At 39.0% G+C, this 14847-nt stretch overlaps 1 long non-coding RNA gene across 1 annotated transcript in view; it reads left to right on the top strand.

Moving 5' to 3' along the window:
- The first annotated feature begins 1716 nt into the window (after positions 1 to 1716).
- Positions 1717 to 14847, top strand: part of LOC134662344 (uncharacterized) — a 29401-nt gene continuing 16270 nt past the window's right edge. Inside the window, exon 1 of the long non-coding RNA XR_010098065.1 lies at positions 1717 to 1887. This is a non-coding gene — a long non-coding RNA (uncharacterized LOC134662344). The remainder of the gene's footprint in view (positions 1888 to 14847) is intronic.

Below are 14847 nucleotides of genomic sequence, written 5' to 3'. Positions count from 1 at the left end.
CCACATCCCCACGGTAAACGTTCGTGAGCTTCGCCTCTCCATGTATGCGTCTACATAATATCCCTTGCCCTATCTTTATATGGGCCGAGCCGTAGCCTCCCGCAATCCCTATTCAATTCACGTAAGGTAGCGGCCCTAAGGACCGGGTTTTTGTAACAGCGCAACAGGTAGAAAGGAAAGGATTTCGTGCGGAGCGGGACGGCACGATGTCATCATCGGCCCACTCGCTCGGGGCAGCGAAGGAATGCCGTATACGATTTGAGCCACTGCTAGCAGCACTGCAGACTGCGAACATACCCAACTATAGCTACGTACAGTATACATCGCATCAACACACACTGCCCTAATGCGTACGGGTCATATAGCGGGATTTACGGAGTTTAGCGAGTGAAATTATAATCGAAAGGGAGTCTGGTAATTTCGGCGATTTACTGATAAAATGCATTGTATAGGAAATCGAGGTCTTAGTTAAAAAAAAAAATAACTTATCCGGTTTTGGTAAATATGTATTAGGTAGGTAGGACATTTGTATGTTGTGATTGTATTGAGTTAATTTCATGTTAAAGGTCATGTCTCTAATCTAATAAGTATTTCACATTCATGACATACCTACACAAGTGAGGTCTAGGTTGGTAAATGTACCTACTAAATGTATTTCCTAATGGAGATTAATATCATCGTAGGTAAGTATATATTAACTCAACTCAACTCAAAATATACTTTATTAATGTAGGCCTAGCAACAAGCACTTAAGTATGAATAGTTGTTTGTTACCTAGTGATTTCAGAATCATAAATCGGGAACCACTTCTTAACGAAGTTGTGTTAGAAAGAGTCAAATGTTTTTTCTTGCCTTCGGTACTCTCGTGTAGCTCGCTAACTGCTAAAGTTACATCACATGCCATAAGATTATAATTTTTTTCTATTCCCGTACTTTTATTTGTCATTTAAAGGGTCGTGCACACACCTTTAAAACCCTACCTTATAGTTGTCAAGACAAGTCTTTAGTCTATGCCCCAAAAAAGAATTTGTGCATACACGCAGTATCTTTTTGGCCATTTTACGATACTTCGTGTAATGACCACTTTAAAAATATTGAATGAAATACAGTGTTGCCAACCTTATTTTAAATGTCATCTCTGACAAATAAGTGAACCATAGACATGTTTTTTTTTTATTCATTCATTCATTCTTTTCCCGCCCGTACCCTCCATTTTTGCTACTTCTTGAATTAAAAATATTTGTTAAATTTAGAATTTTATTTCAAAGTAAGTGCTTGGTCGTAGAAAAAGTATTCTATGCAACGTTGTTTAACTGAGTCAAAAAATACTCGTGGCGTCTTTATTAACAATTTTCGGCTTCGCCTCAAATTGTTACTCACGCCACTCGCCTTTTTAGGGTTCCGTAGCCAAATGGCAAAAAACGGAACCCTTATAGATTCGTCATGTCTGTCTGTCTGTCTGTCTGTCCGTCTGTCCGTCTGTCCGTCTGTCCGTCTGTCCGTCTGTCCGTCTGTCCGTCTGTCCGTCTGTCCGTCTGTCCGTCTGTCCGTCTGTCCGTCTGTCCGTCTGTCTGTCCGTCCGTATGTCACAGCCACTTTTCTCCGAAACTATAAGAACTATACTGTTGAAACTTGGTAAGTAGATGTATTCTGTGAACCGCATTAAGATTTTCACACAAAAATAGAAAAAAAAAACAATAAATTTTTGGGGTTCCCCATACTTCGAACTGAAACTCAAAAATTTTTTTTTCATCAAACCCATACGTGTGGGTTATCATGGATAGGTCTTCAAAAATGATATTGAGGTTTCTAATATCATTTTTTTCTAAACTGAATAGTTTGCGCGAGAGACACTTCCAAAGTGGTAAAATGTGTGTCCCCCCCCCTGTAACTTCTAAAATAAGAGAATGATAATACTAAAAAAAATATATGATGTACATTACCATGTAAACTTCCACCGAAAATTGGTTTGAACGAGATCTAGTAAGTAGTTTTTTTTTATACGTCATAAATCGCCTAAATACGGAACCCTTCATGGGCGAGTCCGACTCGCACTTGGCCGCTTTTTATTTTTTGACCTGACAACGGTTGCATAAAATACTATAAACACGTAGACATGTGTTGTTTTTAGACTATTAATCAAATTTAGCGTTTTAGGTGCCCTTGCCTTATACTTAAAGCCTTCCTATTTATGCATTAAATTATTATTTTCCGTTGCTATTAAAGACCAGCAACAACTTTGATTTTTCATCAGTCCGACGTAAAAAAGAAACACTCGAATTGGCTAACCTGTACCTGCTGCCGATGCCGTGACAAGTAAACATTACAATTATGTCTACTTTGAGGTGATAATTGACGAAACACTTGAATAAGAGAGACTTGGCGACATCCGCAATTCCGAGTAAGGAACGCATCTATTTACATTAAATAATTTGCACATTACTTAGTTTAAGATATTTATTTTTATATTCGTAAATTGATAAGCAATTAATCTCTTATTATTATGTTCGCCTATTCTGCTTCGGCGGATTCTTACGTAACTGTATTTTACTAATATAGCTGAGGCAACACTTGATGTATCGTATATCGTATCGTAGTTTTCAATCTAGTCAGTCTTTAAGAAAGTACCTATTATAAAATGTCTGAGAAGCAGTGATTGATCATACATAGGTATACAGTATGTAAACTAACGAAAAACATTTACTCAAACCCGTTAATGTGTAGGTCACACTAAACAACTTTTACTATGGCACCAACCGCGAAATCGCGAAAAAAAAAATCTTTTGCAGTGCAATTCGGGCAACCAATGTCACTTTTACGATAGATCGTGTTAGATATCTATTAGATGTGAATTAGATCTCTAAGTAATATCCTGTGGAAATAGTTCAAGAGTATCTCCAGAATCTCGGAAATGTCAAATTTGACAGGTTACATATCGTTATCGTATCTTGGCGATGTCTAAAAGATATCTAATAGACGTCTATTACAAAATCCGAATCGGGCCCCTAGTTTTTGAAGTCAGTTTTTCAAGCCTTCATCAACATTCACATACAGAGATAATAAACCTGATAAAATTGTATAAAAATAATAAAGCTAATTACGGCAAATGCGCTTATAAAGTTTCTGCAGATTTCCTTAATGTCACTTATTTTAACTGCTCTCCGAACTGAAATCATTATTTTATTATCTTGATTTGTCTGCACAACTTGCGCTCACTGTGCAAGGTGTCCAAAAATGGCAAAGCCTATATACATATGTACAATCCCGACCTCGTTAAATACATAACCACTGACAGTAAAATAACAAAATGACCGCATGCGTTTTCGGTCGTCCTTATTAATTTCAGGTTTCTCAGTCAGACGGGATATCTAAGTATAGGTAGGTAGGTATTATGACATAAACATGCATATATATTACGGGCCGCATCAACGCCGTGGTCTTGGGTAAACATGTAGCCGCGCGGTCGCTGGTCACATAAAAAGTTTCCTCGGATCCGGTCCCACAGGTCCGGTGCGGCCAAGAGCGACGACCCCCGTTCGCTGTTTGACTTATGGAAATTACTTTTCTTGCCTCATCTGACTGATATTCCGGCATGTTTATAATTAATTAAAAATTTATAACGCCATTGAGTTAAGACTGCTAATCAAATCAATCTGTCCGGATGGTATTAAACTGGTATACCCATACATAAAGGCCTGATTTATGTTTCCAAGGATTAAGTACTTACCTTTATTTTATGTGTGACCCAAGCAACCCTTTAGCATTATTTTTATTATTGGCACATTGTCCTTCTATACTACCTTTTAACATGTTCATGGGAAACAATAAAGTTAAGCATTTTTTATTTTGCAGTCAATGCATTATGAGCAGTTCAACCAATGGAATTCCTCGTATGCCCTAATGCCCTAAAGCTACGGAAGTGATAATATTTATTATATTTTACTTTAAGTTTCTTAAATATTGCCTTAGCATAGAACGAGCTTAAAGTTTACTAGAGCTTTTTGGTACAGTACGTAATCAGATACAAACATACAATATGTAATGGAATAGCTGGTGTATTCAACAATACTTACACCAGCTATTGCAATGTAGTATTACGTCTCTGTCCATAAAAGTGGTACCGAGACCGGCGCGGCGGCGGCGCGTACCGTAGCTAGGGTTGCCAGATCGAAAGGCGCTATTATCGGGAAAAAATATCAATTTTTCGGGATTTTGGGACTTAAGTCGGAAAAAAAAATTCAAATTAAAGTAATTGTATTAAAAACAACGATATTTTACATTACATTATTGGCACTACGTCAGCTGCTCTGCCCAAACTCGCCACGCGCGTCCCCTCCCTCGCTCGCTCGACTACAGTTCGGAACTTGAAATTATTGTTTTATAACGTGAAGCTGTTTTTAGGGACAATTTTCACTTTGTCGGGAATCGGGAACACATGCTAAAAATCGGGAGAATCCCGCCAAATCCCGACCATCTGGCAACCCTGACCGTAGCGGTGACGGCGTCGCCGCGAGTCGGCGCGGGCGTCGCTTACATCAGTGCATAACGTTACGCTAACGTTACCGGCGATTACGTGCGCGGAGGACTTTTACTGCTAATACTGTTTTATCTCCGTTTAGCACTAAAATAGAGGCAAAAGTACCTCTGTAAGTAAGGCAATGACTCAGACTATTCATATTTTTCACGCACTGCGATCTCCCTTTGCTGGTACCTACAATTTAGCACGACTTTCCATCTCGATCATTTATTTTTGATGACGTAAGAAATCACAACATCATTATAATATTAGCCAAACGACGTCCATAGATTCGTTATTCGCCACAATACTAAGTCCTTTCCCCATCTTCTTCAACGTACCTACTTCTAATTCAAAAGCATAAACCGTTTCCTCTGTCAGAAGAGGTGAAGAAAATTAGAAAAGTATGACGAGTCATTCATAGACACTGTTTGGGCATTTTGGTACTTATATTTATATGTATTTACTCTTATACCTATATACCGTAGAATAATTACTAGAATAGGTACTTAAAAATAATTTCTGATCATTCGAAATCGGAAAAATTACAGTTATAATGTATGATATGAACAAGTTCAAAAATCCTGTGATGTCAAACCGCTTATACAGTACAATCTGTACAATAAAGTAGCTGTATAGTTCAAAGCCGGGCAATGTTGCAATACAAGAGACGCGACTTTGGCGGTCGCGCTTCGCGGTGCAGCACGATCTAGCGTTCCGGTGTGCGCAGGCGCCCCCGCCCCGCCCCGCTCCCTCGCCCCTCCCCCTCACCATGCTCTTGCGCTTGGCCCTGACCGAGACAGACCGCGGTGGAGGCGAATATTACGAAATTTCCTATAAATTTGGAACCGTTCCTAATGCTTACCAATCTACTACATGGTATGATTATGCAAGTGTGGTTCTTACTTTGTCAAAGTTATTCTTTAAGTTGTGACTAATACTTATTACTTCCTAGTACCTATAAAAATGTTTCTTCTATTCTTCGGAACTCAGATTCCATAAGTACTATTTTCATATAATTAAATCTTTCATAAGGGAGAGAGGCTTTTGCGTAGCATTGTGATACTCTGACAGGCTAAGAAAAAAAAACATACACAGTTCAGGAGAACAGGTAGCAAAGTGATAGGACTACACCCACGTTTGGAAGTGTACTATTTATTTTCATATTTATCATTATCATTCAGCATCCAGTAAGGAAATGATGGTTGCGCTTTTATAGTCTCGTGTCATCTGTCACTCTTGCCCTGGTAACTGACACTTGTTGGAACATGGCAGCCACGATGACAGACGAGAAAAGCGCGACTATCTTAGGGCCCCGGGTTTCAGGGTAAATAAATATCGTTACGTACTAAAATGTAAATTGATATTCTGTTCCCGGGAGGGCAGCAGCAAAATATATACATTTGCTGAAATTGATTGTTGTTTGCAATCTCGGTGGACGGAATAATGACAGTGCTCATGATCAGGCTTGCGCACGCGGCGTCGTTATCCCAATTACGTATTTGTTTAAGATGGACGCGTAAGATGACGGAGGTGTAATTGGTGTAATTCTAAGAACAGCATAGGTAGGTACGTATATAATTTGAGTGATCACAGTTAGGACTGCTCTGTGAGCGCATGGATGAAGCTTTAATAACTAGATCAATAGGGAATATCAGGCCAATCCAAACGTACACGGACATCAGAATGATATCGTACTGTAACACAGGGTGTTTGGTACATCGTTTGCCAAATTAAAATGGCAGATAGGTTGAATAATTTACCTTCTCATGCCTATTAGAAAAAAAAAGTTGCGAACTTATTTTTTCTAGCTCTACGCCAGTTTTTCTAAAAATTTCAAATTGTTACGTGCGTAGTAGTGAGAAAAACTGTGGGCAATTTTTTTTTCTAGGCATGAGAAGATAGCAAATGATTCAACCTAGGTACCTGTCGTTTTAATTTGGCAAACAGTGGACCAAACATCCTGTATATTGGCGCAAGCGAGACGCACTATAGCTAAATGACATTATTTAGACATTCTGTGTACAATCGAGTTGTGTATTATGTAGGAGTTTTAAAAAGATTGTGTTCTAGACTGTTCTCCTCTATTAACTTTTTAGTGAAAATATTATACCCGACCACATTACTATGTATGTTTAAATATTGTAAAAACACATTGTTCTAGTTTGAAGCCGATGATGGAGGCGATTGTGGTGTGGACCGCCCTACGGTAACCCCAACTGACATTTTACCATTGGTTAATTTGATATGGAGTTGAACATTTCAAGCGATAAAAGCAATTCGTGGGCACGACTTTGCGGTCAATTGATAGCCAGCTTTTTCTTCCCAAGTTGTAGTCTCCGCGCGCGGCACGACTTATCTAAGGCAAGTTGATGTCTTTCAAAACACGAAAAATATCGTACAGTTTCTTTGTTAAGATTCAAACTCGAGCGTCGAAGCATCGTGACATGTTACCAAAGTGATTGCAAGAATCAAAACACATTTTTTAGTCATGTTTTAAAGAGTCATCAGATTTCAACATCAGAAGTTAAGGTAGACTTACTTACATACAAATAATATAAATATACCTACCTATACCAAACTAAACATTTACCTACAATATTACATAATAATATTCAACAACGCTAATAACTAATACAAAAAATATTAAAACTAACTATGAACTAAACATATTTAAACCATTTATTAAACGATAACAAATTTACCCCTACACACAACACACAGGTAGGTAGTGAAAATGACATAAGTACGTTCAGATAGCATAGAGTTAGACCAAGAAAAGTCTGCAGCGATTTTGATAGCCCACGCAGTGCAAGTGTTATTTACACGTCAGAAATTTATAGAAGTTTGACGTTTAAAATGACACTTGCACTGCGTGGGCTATCAAAATCGCTGCAGACTTCTCGGTCTGACTCTATGAAAATTTTGAATCTTAAATAGAACTACATAATACAATTACTTTTCCAGTCTATATTTTACAAGCGTATACCTATTATTACCTTGCAATGTACCTAACTAATTAATCAAACTTGATTAAAACAGAGATTAAATAATTGTACTGAACTATGTACCCAGTGGCGTAGCTAGAGGATATGGCGCCCGGGGCAGGCAGCAAATTTGCGCCCCCCCCCCCCTCCCCCCTCCAAACGAAATGAACTAACGAAAGGGTTACTTTTTACTTATTAAAGTTTACTTTTGATTTAGACAAAGAAGTGTTTTTTTAGTCCATCGGTGGCTAACAAGCTTACGACTCACCTGATGGTAAGCGGTCACCGCATCCTATGGACGTCTACACTCCAGGGGCGTTACATGCGCGTTGCCGACCATTTTAAAACTTATACACTTCTTTTTTGGAGATCTCGTTAGACTTGAAGATTCAATATCGCTTGTAAGTTTGGGATCGTAGACTATTCATAGCGCGCCTTTGGACTGATTTGAAGGGACTAAGGTGGCATCTAGGTGCTCCTGCCCAAGGTGACAGCAGTACTCATTATATGGGATCTGTCCATGGTCGTACGCAGCATTTTTTAAGGGGTGGGGCAGAAGTAGGAGAGGCTGGGGACGTTGTAACAGGGTACGGTTGAAACAGAGATTCTTAGCTTATGGTCAGAGACCAGGGTCGGACAACTGCCCCACCTTGCCCCACCGTGGGTACGCCTATGGATCTGTCTGCCCCAGAGTAAAGTATCGCCTCCCTTTATTGAGCACACCGAGTTTGTTGGATACGAGCGCAGCCTACCCAGCAAGGTGGCTACGAAATTATTGGACATCACTGATGGAGATGTCAACACCGAGGCTCCCAATACTCCCTGACATGGGAAGGGTTGTGCCTTGAAAAATGAGGTTTTCTTAGCGGTAAACGCGCAAAATTGAGCCTGGGTGGGATTGAATTGGACTAAATCTGAATTGGATCCCACACCGAAACTCTGGATAGAATGCTCTCAATACCTGGACACAGGTTTTTCACGGCATTCTAGTATCACAGAACGAGCGATGTTGGCACGGCATGTGTTATACAGGTTGGTCCAAACCTAGCCGTCCAAAAATTTTTTTTAGATTCCTCACGCTGTGGGCTATCAGAATATGTATGTTACCCGACTTTTTGTAGTTTTCGAATTATGATTTTTATTTTTATTACTTTTAACTTTTGTTGAGAATTTCCGGGTTGAAGCAATTATTTATTAAAAAAACTATTGAATTTTTTTTTACGATATCGGTATGCAAGTACTCCTTACTGATAAACAAGATTAATCTGTCAGCTCCCACGGCTCATATATGAGCCAGAACGCTTATAGTGACGTCATATCGTGGGATTCGACAGGTTAACGCATTTATTACATTAAATTGAACTTTTTTGAATATTTCTTTTAGTAACATAATCCTTCACAAACGGCGCAGTTGCTAAAAAAATCAGCATCCTCACTTGGCTGAGTTGGAAAAAAAAAGACAAACTTTTACGTTCAAGCATGTCAAGCTTAGATGTTGCCCTTACATAAATAAATAAAAAATACAAGCGATTTCAAGGACCTTTGGTTATTTTAGAAACTGCTAGACCCTACGTTTTTTTAAAAGATCAAAAAAGTGATACTTAATAGTCATCATTTGTCAGAGTAGCCGGTCAAAGGAACTGAGGTGGAAAGCTTCCAAATTAGTAATTCATTACAAAAATCCTCTTTTGTTATTTCTACTATTATTTTATGGGGTCACTTCCCCATCGCTATTTCATGTTATCAGTGCAAATACCACGAACAATTATTAGAAGGCATAAAAGCAACGCAAAGCTTCACCCCGGAATTTCTTAACAAAAGTTAAAAGTTAAACTCGAAAACTAGGTACGAAAAATCGGCTAACATACATGCGGTATATTCTGATAACCAACGACCGAGGATTAAAAAAAAATGTTTTGGACGTCAAGGTTTGGACCACCCTGTATAAGGGTGGCTAAAAAATAACTGCATTTCCGTTGCCAGGGAGGTTTTGGGATTATACTGAGCAATTTTTACTATGAGACCAACCCCTAAGTCGCGAAAAAAAAATTTGACTTTCCAACATTTTGGCTGGTCCATTTTCTATGGGAGGTCTTTTGCTCATTTTGGCGCCCCCCCTTGGACGGCGCCCGGGGCACGTGCCCCCCCCAGCCCCCCCCTAGTTACGCCACTGTATGTACCTTTTGTATCGTATATATGTTTGTAAGGGTCAAATCTTGTAAGTTAAATTTGACCCACTTCCCAACTTCCAATGAAGCTGAAAATTTGCATACTTAAATCAATAAAGAAAAACTCAATGTTATTTGACATTTATGTTGCGGGCTCCTTTTCAAGACTCTTTACCTATAGATGTTCAAATAATTTGACGTTGTCATGGCAGTATGTAAATAAACATGTCAATGAAAAAGTGTGATCTTATTTGAGAATGATAATAATATAAATATATAATAAATAAATAGAATACTTCCGCTAAACGTATGTATCGTCATATCGTGTTACCGGGCGTCGGTAACATAGTGAGGTGAGTTTTCACTTCTATCGGCACTCCCGGAGTGCAACCGTTGTTGTTGCTGGTGGGTTTTTATACTTACAATACTTAATGTAAGCTCGTAAAGGCTCTCTTTGTACTTCAAAAACTGATAAGAAAGTTGCACTGACAAGAGTGGCAAAGTAATCTGATGCAAATTTTGAGCTTTTTCCTCATGTTGGCCGGTAGAAAGTTATTATTTTGAAAGATAAATATTTCATAACGTTCATTTGAAGTTTTATTTGTAATGTTTTGAAGTTAGTATTTTCCTTGGGTTGGTGTGGTGATAAGATAAGATAAGATAAAAGATAGTTTATTCAAGTAGGCATAATTACAATGCGCTTATGAACGTCAAATAAAGCTAGGTAGACCGGCTCCAACCCTACACCTCTGCCCCGAGAAGATTTAAGTCCCCCCTCAATTGGAGAATCCTCCTCCTCCTAATCCTCATTGGGATTGGATATTTTTTATGCTTCACTTCAAAGTTTGTTAACCTTCGCAACTCAAGATTACCAATGAAGATAACACTTTTCTACTTTGGAATCTTTTGCTTGCTCGGGTACATATTAATACTCGTATCAGCACGAGGAGATAAACAACAACTTGGCCCCCTTGTAAAACAAATAACTATTGTCACTGTAAGTTCACCTAATATGCACTGTGCGTTGTACCGTATCAGCGTCAGCGATGCTTGCAAATGGTATCATCAGTTACATGGCAGGTGCACTGATTGGAAAAAAAAATGGCTTCCAACATTCGATCGCAGATTACTAATGATTGAAAGTTACTAAATTAAAAGGTTTGCACCTGCTTTTTATTCGCCAAGTCTTAATTTATTCTGAGGGCTATATTTTTATTTGATCACGTGTAAGGTTTTCGACACAGAACATATTAAAGATGTTAGAATGGCTATCGCGCGCAGTTAGTATCGGAACCGGTGTCGCCGCTCGTTCCTCTCCACATTTCCACATTTCTCGCGCAACGGTAGTAAAAACTTGTGTGCCTGGTGAATGATACGCCTCCTTTAGACAGATTTGATGTCTGGCTTCTTAATCTGAACTTCTGAACGTTATTGTGGCGCAAAAGGCATGTTTACGTTTTTCGGTCAGCGCGGGCGAGTACTAGCATGCGAGCGTTTGCTCATAACCAGCGGCGACACGTACCCTGCTCGCATCGCCATTCTACTTGTTCTGTGGTTTTCGATTAATGTTTAGACATGTCGTGGCACACTTGGATTGTGTCGTGAACAAGTTATTTCATTAATAATTTTTGACAGAAATTTTGATTTACTCCACTGACTAATGGTTTTTCTATATAATTGACCTTCCGCTTAAATCAGGGGTTCCCAATCTTTTTTAGTTCGCGGCGCACTTGCGAGTTTAAAATTTCGACGGAGGCGCCCTAACCTAGCTAGGCTATTCGAAATAGATAGGTAACATGACGAGGAGGATTGTCTCAACAACACAATAAAAAAACTGTGCTTAATATACTGTAATTGGTTCAGCTTAAAAAATGCAGTTTAATGCTAATCATAATAGCTACTAATAAGTTAATATTTTTGTTACAAGCAGCGATGTCGTCACAATCGCAATATTCAAGTACCCATTCAAGAAGTAAATACCAAAGAACAGCGCTTAAAATATGTGGCCTGCATTCGGTTTTTTTCCCGCTTGTAGTGACAAACGTATGTATTAAGAGTTCAAGATAGTTGACTGTGACAAAGAGAGCATGCATATTCATGCGAGCTACGACCTCTTTACACGAACTAATGTCGCAGTGTCGCTTACACTGCACACGCTTTGCCCACCACACTACCACACGGCATGAAAGAAGGCACACACCACCACAGATCAAGTACTAGTTTGTAACTCATGCATAATGATACTGACCACACTCCACATCTTGCAGGAGCAGTTTGATTGAAACTTGACCGAATATGAGTTCGATTACCAGCACTCAACGCGATAAAATAAAGTAGTACTCTGTTCTTGAAATAATCCGCAACATTCTTCTAAAGTATGTCTCTCTTCATAGCTCTCCGCTTTCTTATAACGTGTTATATTTTCTTTATTAGGTCTTTCAAGAGAGTGAGAACGCCATGACCGTGGGGCTTGGGCCCAAAGATCTCGACGCGAAATGAAATAAAATTATAATTATTGCAATCTAACAATCTTGGCGTTTACGGCCGTGTCTACTGCGATGTCTCTATACTAGTGGTTCCTAACCTGGGGGTAATTACCCCCGTGGGAGTAAAACTGGTATTTTACGGGGGTAAATAAGCTAACCTACAACAACAACAATACAACAACATACAACAAACGTACACGTTTTATATTTTATTACCATTGGGAGGAGGGGTAAAATCAGGTTCCCTAGTTAGTCATACGGGTAACCGGACTGAAAAGGTTAGGAGTTAGGAACCACTGCTCTATGAGTATAGAGATAGAGTTATCCGGTACACGGCGGTACCGGGTCGGTCGGGGGCTGAATGTGTCGATGTGGTCGCGAGGTGGACGTCCCCGCCGCGCCGGAATTCGGCGGCAACGTAAGGACATCGTACTGTCGCCTGCGCCGTGCCGTAGGTGACACGGTTTCGGCGCCGACGCATTCATCACGCTAATTCGCTGATGTATGTACTTTAGAAGAAACATTCAACGATTGAACAGGGATATGTTTGTTTCAAACAGGTATATTCCTACGCAAAAGTACCTACTAGCGAAATGCACGCGCAAATGATAAGATATTATTTTTATGCCAAAATGTGCGTTAGGGTAACATTCCATTTCTGACCGCAGCTGCACTACTGGTACTGAACGCGTCGCTGTTACTGTCAATTTCCATAGTAAAATGAACAGTAGTGCAGCTGCGGTTGGAAATGGACTGTCACCTTTAGAATACTTAGAATTGGCTTCTCGGCCTAGTATTTTGCGAAGTGATCAATCTGCTTATAATTAGGTATGACAAGCGAGGACAAGTGACAATGACCGCTGCTCTTGATATTATCTCTGTATCGTTTATTGATTCATTTATCCACTAACCCCACTCTTAATTAGCTAAAGGCTTATTCTTATTGTAATGACAGGTTGCACCGTTCACTAACCAGTTAAACCTGGAGTTACCATGGTTAACAGTAAAATTTGACACTGGGTTAATGGTTTAACCGCTTGACCCCGGGTTAGTGGGATGGTGCAAGTGGGCCTAATAGTACTAGCTTGTATTTCATTATGCAATCCAGCCCTGGTATTATTTTGAAGTTCGTAAGCAAATGATTGTTGGCAATATGAGAATGTAAAATGTCTTAGGTACCTACTAAGAAGCTTTTTGAACTAATGGCGTTTCATAATTCATTCATAATCGGCTGCTAACTTAATCAGTTGATGATCGTCGTTTGTTCCTATCTGTCGTTATATAGAGAGGGACAAACGACGATCATCAGCTGATTAACTTAGCAGACGTTTATGAATTCATCAACCGGGGTGAATAGCGACAAATCTTGCTGAAGTGAGATTTACTTGATATGCCTTCACAAATTGTACTATGTACTATGTATTATTATTTTCAATCGCATAATATAATAATATCTGGGTGACCGAGCTTCGCTCGGAAAACATATAAAAACTCGAAAATGCGCGTTTTCCCAGAGATAAGACCTAGCTAGATCGATTTTTCGCCCCCAAAAACCCCCGTATAGCAAATTTCATCGAAATCGTTAGAGCCGTTTTCGAGATCCCCGAAATATATATATATATATATATATATATATATATATATATATATATAAATAAATAAACAAGAATTGCTCGTTTAAAGGTATTAGACGTATGGATATTTTTAAAGAAATTATCAGGTAAACCTCATTCACCCTATTTAACCCGGTTGACGGTACTTATAAAACACATTTTAAAACATTTAATTATGTCCTTGGCTTTTTTGTAAAACAGATATCCTCTTTATGAAATCTTGAAGAAATGTCAAACTATACTATGGCGTAGCCGCCCTTTTGCGCCGTCGTAAAGTTTGTTAACATTATTTCATGTAAATCATTATGATGTACTTACTGAATATTGCATACAATCAATTGTTTGTTTCATTGTTTTTAAGTAAGTATAATGCAATCGTTTCGAAATAACTTGTGAGTCAATTACCTTCTTATTTGACATCCTATTATGTGCGGGTCGTTGACCTAGCTATACCTTGATCTGATCTGACTGCACAGGACTGGCTGTAATAATATCTATGTAGGTACCTACCTAATAATTAATTTCTCCTAATAATATATAGTAGGCGTGATTAACAAATTGTGTTATTTTGGCCATTGTGAACATAACCACATATATATAACGTTTCCCAGTACTTACTAAAATTACGTGCCTACATAGAGACTAAAAAGTAGGGGGAAGTCCCTTCTTTAGTGGCGGACATCTAAGATTTTTTGTAAATAAAGTATGTATCTATTTGAAGTTTATCTTTATTTATGAGAGACTTTAGTTAACATACTTTAGAATCGAAAACATATAACACAAATGCAGATTGGACATAAACTAATTCAAAAACAAAAAGTACACTTAGAATAAATTTAAAAGTGGAAAAATTACTGTCTTGGGTGAGACTTGAACTCACGGCCTCTGGATCGATACTCCAGCGCTCTGCCATCTGAGCCACCAAGACCTCATCCATAGCCACCAAATCTTTCCACCATATGGGTCAAGGGGACCCGAGCGACATCTACCGTAAGAGCGTTACACTTTTGCTGGCTATGGATGAGGTCTTCGTGGCTCAGATGGCAGAGCGCTGGAGTATCGATCCAGAGGCCGTAA

The sequence above is a fragment of the Cydia amplana genome, chromosome 3 (genome assembly GCF_948474715.1).
Source record: "Cydia amplana chromosome 3, ilCydAmpl1.1, whole genome shotgun sequence".
Lineage (NCBI taxonomy): Eukaryota > Metazoa > Arthropoda > Insecta > Lepidoptera > Tortricidae > Cydia > Cydia amplana.
The sequence above is the reverse complement of the archived record's forward strand: the minus strand, read 5'-3'. Positions and strand labels throughout refer to the sequence as shown.